General features: G+C 33.8%; 1 long non-coding RNA gene across 1 annotated transcript; it reads right to left on the bottom strand.

The window, feature by feature from the left end:
• Positions 1-237: 237 nt before the first annotated feature.
• On the bottom strand, positions 238-874 carry LOC145630933 (uncharacterized). The gene is made up of 2 exons (XR_014112306.1): positions 830-874; positions 238-413 (listed from the first exon to the last, which is right to left on the bottom strand). It is a non-coding gene; the product is annotated as an uncharacterized LOC145630933 (long non-coding RNA).
• Positions 875-6,928: the final 6,054 nt, after the last annotated feature.

The raw sequence follows: 6,928 nt of genomic DNA, 5'->3' as shown, positions 1-6,928 counted from the left end.
CACCGGTTTTGAACCGTTGGGCATTTGGGGGGTGGCAATACTTGTATAAAAAGCCATCGGTTCAAAACCGGTGGCAATAACATACATTGTCACCGATTAACCGGTGGCAATAATAGGCACCCACTTTTTTTAAAAAAAATAAATTCATTACTTTTGGCACCGGTTAAAAGTGTCCAATTTTTTTTTTCTATTTTCACTTTAAAATGTAGACAACGATATTAAAAAACTGCAATAATATATTCATCAACGATATATTCATCAAATAAATTCCAATAATATGCTTTTTCACTTAAAAATGTGAGACAACGATATATTCATCAAATGAATTATTGCAGTATTTTACAATTTCAAAAAAAAAAATTGCAAAATCGAATTTCCAAAATCAACATCTTGAATCCTTTTGCTATGTGAACCTGCATCAAATTTGGACACCAAAATAAATAAAAACCCACAATAAATTAATTTTTTAAAAAAAATCAATTAAACGGTTAAACCCATCCATTCGAAAATCAATTGCACCCAGAAGATTCCAAAAAAAACCCAGAAATTGGTCCGAAATTAATTAAAAAAAAAAATAATCGGAAATACAATAACATCTACTAGAAAATCAAGTAAAATAGAACAATCAATTAAACCAAAAACCCAGAAAATCGGCTAAAAAAAAGCAAAAAAATCATGACAATTTCAAAATCAATTAAACCAAGAAAAATCGGCTAAAAACCCAAAAAAAATCAAGGCATTTAACATGAAAAATTAAACCCAGAAACCCTAACCTCATATAATTAAACCTAGAAACCAGAAAAAAAAATTAAAAAAAAAAGACACATACCTTCATTATTCGACCATACAAAACCATGACAGTGTGAAAAATGGTCGGTCTTCGTGGCGGTGGTTAGTGGCGGTGGCGGTGGTGGGCTTTGAGGGGAAAGAGAAGTAGATCGAGGGAGAGAAGAAGGGACGAGCTCGAAGTGCGGTGGAGGGCTTCATTGTGTGGAGGCCTTTGAGGAGGGCTTAGGAAGGAGATGAGAAGGAGTAGAAAGAAGAGATCAGGAGAGAGAAGGAGGAAGGAGAGGCGAGCTGAGAGGAAAGAGAAAGAGGGGAGAGGCGAGCTGAGAGGAGAGATAAAGAGGCAGGAGAGTAAAGGGAGAGAGGAGAGGCTTGCTTAGGGTTTATAAAAGAGCGGTTTTTTTTTTAACATTGCCACCGGTTCAAAACCGGTGGGATTAATATTTTCCCCACCGATTCGGTTTGAACGGGTGGCTTTCTCATTTCACTTAAATCCCGCCCATTTTTTCCCCACCAGTTTTTAAAAATCGGTGGACATAGCTCGGTGCCTTTTTGTAATTTTCTACTAGTGATGGTTGATTATAAACTTGTATTGATATTCAAGATGTTTAAAAGGAAATTTTATTGTTTAAATCATCCCGAGTATGGGATATTGGAAGGATTATCTATCGGATTTATTTATTGGATTTTGGAAATATGACTCCCACTATGTGTAGATAAAATTGAAGACAATGGACTATGTATGACCAAGTATTTCCCCTTGATAGCACTATGTAAGGAGTTACTAGCTTGGGGGGTGTGCACACTTAGGTGGAAAAATGATTTACGAAAATGAGGTTTGGAACCATACTCTATTTATTCGGAACTATCTTTGAAAGATGTCGATTGTGGGATTTTTAGTGGTTTGAATAAATGATGATTTATTAAAGTCGGATCTTTCGAAAGCATGTTTAATTAACTAAATTGACTTTACATGTCTAGCATTTGTATGTACTTAGCATTTTGGCTAATACGTATTTCTCTTTTGTTTTGCTTGACCCTACTTATTATTAATGATAAGTAGATAGGTGATGATGACCAGACGACGTGAATTATATGCTGCATTGGGAACGATGGGCAGTGATCACCTAGTTTAATTAAAGTAAACATAGTATTAGTGTTTTAGTTACTTCGGAAGTGTATCAAAATTATTATTATTATTATTAATAAATGATAAGTACTTTTCTTCCGCTGCAAGTACCTGTTAAGCCTTACGTAATCACATGGCGGTAATATCCCCAAGTTACTCTCTAAATCATGTTTTATAATAATAATTATTGGAGAGTAATTTGGGGGTGTTACAAGTATCCTCCCGGCATTACTTTTGTTGTTTTGCTAGACATTTCTAACCTTGTTTAATAAATCTGAATTAATAACAAATTTTATTCGGCTCGTTTTGTGGGTTTAAATAAATGCATATTATGTAGATCAATTATTTTTTACCTGGCTTTTTTTTGTATGTTTTGAAAAAAAAAATTTTGACCAGAAATTCGATTTAACCCGAACACATTAACCACGTATATTTGCAAACCTAACCCAAACATGACCCGTTGTTATAATTTTTTATTAAAGGAAAATTTGTCAAGAATAATACAACCCTTGACTAGTCTTCCAAAAATAAAACCTTTAAGAGGCATCTACTCAAAATAGGATAAAGATACGAGTAACCGATCGATTTAATAGGTTAACCATGACACGCGGCACATTGCGATTAGTTGGTATTTTTTATTTTAATTTTTAAAAATATCCTTTTTATAATAATGACTTTAATTTAATTATTCAAAAACTCCTACTTACCCTCTCCTCCCCTTTCCCGTTAGTTGTTAATGTATAACCCTCCCTCCCCTTTATTTCCTCCTCCATGCACCAACTTCCAAACCACCTACTAACAACCATCCACCTCATTTCCAACCAGCGGCGGATCTTGAAAGTTTTTCTTTCGGAGGCCAGTAACTATCAACATAATAACATATAAAAAACAATCCAATGAATCTGTGGTAGGTTCATACATTCATTAATCATTAGTAACTTAATTTATTAACCATCAATGTGTCACGATTCATAAGTAATGAAACAGTTAAAGAAATCGTCAAATGTTATATATTACGAAAAAAAAGACATACAAACAATACAAAACTATATACCTTTATGTTAGATATTGATTAATAACGTACAATTATCGAATTTCTTTTTAACTTTTTAAGTGTGAAAATTACTAGACTAGTATACCAATCTTGTTGCAATTTCATGCAATAATAAAAATAACATGAATTGAAACAATGTTGAAAAAAAAAACTTTAAACCAAATTGATTAAACTATACAAAATTGATTAGCTGATGATAATTGATAATTAAATCACTTGAATGAAAATTTGGGATAAGTGGACAAAAATATTCTGTGACTTGTGAGCATAGCAAGAAGTAAAAAAAGGGAAGAGTGTCAAGCTTTTATTGGGAAATGGGATTGAGTTTTCTAGTGAGTAAATAAATAAGAATTTAGATATTTGTAATTTATATTGGGCTTTTACATGTTTTTTTTTTCCTTAATGGATTAATTAAGCTTGCTTTAGTCTTTTATTACTCTACACGTACTACAATTTTCCCCAAAAGTACCAGGGGCCAGGCCCCAATATGCCCTAACTATAATCCGCCTCTGTTTCCAACCACTGTCTACAAAACCCCATCTACTTTTCAAGCCATTTAACCAACCAACCACTAGAAACCAAACCTCCTCACCTCGAAATACACTCTAAGTAGCCTAAAAACCACCTAAAATCACCATCATAAAAGGGGTGTTGATAGTCAATTTGTTGCGAGGGAATTATTATGGTGGTATTTCGGGTGGAGGAGGAAAGAGAAGGAGTCTAACAACATCAATAACAAGAATTATAAAGGAGAAAGGTTGCTTAGAGAGTTAGAGGTGAGGTTGAAGGTGGTTGCGATGGAGGTGGGAGATAGTGTTTGGTGGATGCAAATTGTGGTGGAGGAAGGAGTGATGTCATTTGTGTGGTGATGAAGGGAAAAAAATAGTGATTTGAGGTGGTTGGTGGGTGTGACTTGGTGGTGCTCTGCCGCAAGTTATGGATAGGGTCGGGGAAAGGGAAGGGATATGGTGGTGCTCTGACGCTTTTAGGTGAAGGAGATGGTGAAGATAAATGGAGGAGCTTGGTAGTAACACTTTGGTGTTCAAAGTATTTTACTGATCTCATCCTATTAAGAAGTTTTATACTTCTAGATTTGTTCACATAAATTTAATAAAAATGGAAGATCAAAGATTAAAAAAAAATTGATTTGTTCACATGAATTATATTAGTGAGTGTGGCCAAAATCGAGAAGGGAAAGGGAGGGATGGCCAAAAACGGGGTGGGGAAGGGAGGGGGTGGTCGGAATCCAGAAGGGGAAGGGAGTTAGTGGTCAGAATCGTGTAGGGGACCGATGGTTGGGTCGGGGCTGCCTGAATGAGGTTTGCATTGAAGAAAATAACAAAATGAAGTTCACATGCATAATCTTATGACACCAATTATATGCACACGTACAATAAGGCCCCGTTCTTTAGAGCTGCTCTGCTCTGCTTTGCTATACTCTGCTTTACTGCTGCTGAGCCCTACTCTGCTCAAATCAAATCTGCTCTGCTCAAAAGAAATCTGCTCTGCTCTGCTCTGCTCAAAAGAAATCTGCTCTGCTCGGCTCGGCTCTGCTCTGCTCTGCTTAATTTTCAAATAATAATTAATATTCAATAATAATAATAATTAATATTGTATTGATGATAATAATTTATTATTTTGAATAATTATATTAATTATTAATATTAAAAATCATTTTAATAATTAATAATAGTAATAGTAATAATAGTAGTAGTAGTAGTAGTAGTAGTAGTGGTAGTAGTAGTAGTAGTAATAATAATAATAATAATAATAATAATAATAATAATAATAATAATAATAATAATAATAATAATAATAATAATAATAATAATAATAATAATAATAATAATAATAATAATAATAATAATAATAATAATAATAATAATAATAATAATAATAATAATATAATAATAATAGTAATTGTAATAGTAGTATAATAGTAATTGTAATAATAATAGTAATAGTAATAATAGTCATAATAATAGTAATAGTAGTAGTAATAGTAGTAGTAATAGTAATAATAATAGTAATAGTAATAGTAGTATAATAGTAATAGTAATAATAATAGTAATAGTAATAGTAGTATAATAGTAATAGTAATAATAGTACTACTACTACTAATATTACTATTATTATGACTATTATTACTAACAACAACAACATTAATAATAATAACATTAATAATAGTATTAATAATAATGTTGAAATCTTCTTAGCTCGGTTCTGCTCTGCTATCCTGAAATTTGCTCTGCTCTACTGAAATTTAATTTGCTTTGCTCTGCTGAAATTTAATCTGCTCAGCCCTGCCCAGAAGCTCAAAAGAACAGGGCCTAAGAGGACAATAATTTGTGTAATTTTATTGTAAATGCTTGGCTATATAATGAAAACTTATGTAGTAGCATACTACTACAATTTCACCCATCTCCTTTTACTCCTTCTTTACTTCTCCTTTCAATGGTCAAAAGACTTTATATCGGTAAATATTTAACAGTTTGGTTTTTTTTAATTTTTTTTTTTAAAAAAATTAATTTTTTTTTTACCAATCATAGGCCGACACCTGTTTATTAACTTGTAATAACAAGTTGGATGACCGGTTGAGACTATTCAAAGCGAATTGGATATAAAGGATGGATTATTAAAAAATAATCGAAAGGTCGGATTATTTTGGACGAATGAGGAAAAGGTCGGATTATTCCGAGCAATTTTTCCTTTTTTTAGGAAAAATACTCTTTATTAATCTCAACTTTGTCCAATTTACTTTGAATAATCCCAACTATCGATTATTCTGCAATAATCCCAACTTTCACCTACGTTTTCTTCTAACAATCCCGAATTGGTCAACAAAAGTCAACAACCTTTTATCGTAGGTTGTTGGACACGTGTCGGCATTTGAGTGGTCCAACAACGCACTTCTCCGAAAACACCCCCGCCGAAAATAGAACTCCGTCGCCACCTAAAATGGGAAAAGCACCTGAATATTGCTTGAAAACCCCAAAATCACTCTAAAAATACACCACAAATTTGCACCATGAAGCTAAGCGTGGTAACTACTTGGAAAACGACAAAAATTATGTCGTCGTTGATGTGTCTATTTTATATAGTGTTTTACCCCCGTCCCTTGGTCATAATTGGTAGTGTTTTTGGCTCTTTTGAGCCACTTTTATTACTAATTAGTGTTTTCTAGTGTTTTCATAGTTTTGGTTGAGTTTTGTAGGAAATTTCACTTTTGGAGCATTTTCCCGGGTTTTCATGGATCAACTACGAAAATTAGAGGAGCACGACCATCTTTGAAGCCCAAGGCCGGTTAGAGTCATCAAGCCGGTGATTAAGGGCTCGGTAATCAGATACCGAGGTATTAGGACCGAATGATCAAGACCCTAAGTGAATATTCGGATTGGGCCGAAGAAATAAGCCCAATCGAAGTTCCAAGCCTCGAGGTGAAGCAAGGGCCCGATCGGGCAAGCTTAACTCGATCGGGCGTGGCACGAGAGTGCGCTAGTGCGTGACCAAAGGCGCGCCCGATCGGGTGAGCTGCTAGCTCGATCGGGCGCAGCTGTTTAGAAGAGTACGCAGAGAAAAAGGCGGGCCCGATCGGGCGCGTGTTTTTTAGGGGATCTGTTTGTTTTCAATTAGGATTTGTTTTAGGGTGGTTTAAGTACGATTTTTGTACGTGATTTTAATCACCTTCTCTTTTAGATTTTCTCTCTCTACTTAGCTTTTAGATTAGTTTTCTCTCTCTTATACTTTGTTCTTAACTTTATTCTTAATTCCAGATTTCTTTGGTAACGATTTCTCATCTCTTAATCTTAGTTATTTATTTTATTCCTTTGATCATGTCTTGTTTTATTGCTTTAATTAGTTTAGTTTTTATTATGTGTGAGTAGTTCTATTTCTAGGGTTTATGGGGATCCATAAATAATATGAAGGGGTTATTTATTGTGGTAGATTATCAATGCTAG

Source organism: Chenopodium album, chromosome 5 (assembly GCF_948465745.1).
Source record: "Chenopodium album chromosome 5, dcCheAlbu1.1, whole genome shotgun sequence".
Classification (NCBI taxonomy): Eukaryota; Viridiplantae; Streptophyta; class Magnoliopsida; order Caryophyllales; family Amaranthaceae; genus Chenopodium; species Chenopodium album.
Note: the sequence above shows the minus strand (reverse complement) of the source record. Positions and strands in the feature narration are given on the sequence as shown.